We start from the raw sequence: 1785 nt of genomic DNA, 5'->3' as shown, positions 1-1785 counted from the left end.
AGCTCATGTTGCATGTATGCAGCATCTTTGTTTGGATCATGAATAAAATGCAGTGGTTGCCTCTAATTTTAAAAGGAAAGAGCACAGACAAAGCCTTATTTTGTTTATATGAAGAGATTTATTTGATTTGTGTTACTTATTTATTTGATTTGGGGCTTGTTTTAAAATTTCAATTTAGTTTTGTTATTTACATTTACGTTATATTTACATTTTGTTAATTAGCAAACGCTTTTATCCAAAGCGACTTACAAATGAGGACAATAGAAGCAATCAAAACCAACAAAAGAGCTATAATTTACAAGTGCTATATTAGTATATTATTATTTATTTCAATTTCACAAAGAAACGTACAGTATTTTGTCCAAGCAATAATAAAAGGACACATTTAATTTATAATTTGTCTTAAATCTCATTGTGTAAAAAAAAATCGCGAATCGAATTGAATCGCGAAATCTAAATCGTGAATCAAATCGAATCGTGAGTTGAGTGAATCGTTACATCCCTAACTAACATCATGCTGTCTGCTGTGTCAAGTTTCTGTTGTTGCTGCTCATGTAAAGTGTTGCAGGTTTGTCTCTTATGAGCATGTTGCTCCCTACTTCAAGGTCTTTCTTATATGTTTTGACACTGATCTTATATGTACCACATGCATTCATCTCGCTGCAAGTCTGTTTAGCATCAGCGCTCACGCATTTATTACTGTTTGTCTGAACTCTGTTTATTGAACCGATTTATTGTTTACAGCATTTATTTGTTTGTTTTCTGGTCGCAGTGCTGTTTTTATATGCTGCTTGTTGGATTATATAATTTGCATTGAGAAAATCAGGGGTATTGGTTTTGTATAATTGAAAAAAAAAACTAAAATGACTCATCAAATATAGTTTGAATATCAAAACATTTAAATATGTCAAGTGCATTTCCAGAATATTGTCTTAATATGCTTTAAAACGGTTTTCCATAAAACAGTGTCTTTATTGCATACTATTAAATATTAATTATAAAAAATATAATTACAATACACACACACACACACACAAATCTTGTTTATTTTTCCTAATGCCATTTTTTTCATGTTTTAAGCATAAATCTGAACATAAAATCTATGAAAAATTAATAAAGATGTACTACTATTGCATAGTAGTAACATACTATAACATACTAATTTAACATACTATTAAATGTTAATTATTAAAAATATATGAAAAATTATAAAAATATTAAACCATTTTTATTATATTAAAATATTATGTTTTCAGAGAAAAGTCCAATCATTTATTTTTCCTATTGGCAAGTGTTTTTTTTTTTGTTTTGTTTTTCATTTTAAGAATAAGTCTCTTATTTTTGTTACATTCATGCTTAAGACTATCCTAAGCAGTGTGACTTTTTACTTGGTAGAAAATAAACTGACGAGAGGTCAGAGTTTTCATTTGAAAACTCTTGTCAAAGCACCATAAACGTAGTATTTTATTTTATATTGTAGCCATTTTTACAGTCATTTTTCTGTGGTGCATAAAGGTTTTTTTTCTCTGTCTTTAGAAACAAAATAATATCAAGGACACAAATGAGTGCAGTTGCACTAAAAAAAGAAAGAAAGCGATTTTGTATGTTATGATCAAGAGTTCTGTCTATAGTCGTCCGTTTCTATGGAGACAGAAGTTTGTGAGTTTGACATGTTATTTTCTGGTTTGAATGTCTGAGAGAGAAAAAGATACGCACAATATGTGATGTTCGTGTCTGTGTGTGTGTGTGTGTGTGTGAGTGTGTGTGTGTGTGTGTGTGTGTGTG

Source organism: Sinocyclocheilus rhinocerous, unplaced genomic scaffold, assembly GCF_001515625.1.
Source record: "Sinocyclocheilus rhinocerous isolate Xijiao unplaced genomic scaffold, SAMN03320098_v1.1 scaffold1045, whole genome shotgun sequence".
NCBI lineage: Eukaryota > Metazoa > Chordata > Actinopteri > Cypriniformes > Cyprinidae > Sinocyclocheilus > Sinocyclocheilus rhinocerous.
The sequence above is the reverse complement of the archived record's forward strand: the minus strand, read 5'-3'. Positions refer to the sequence as shown.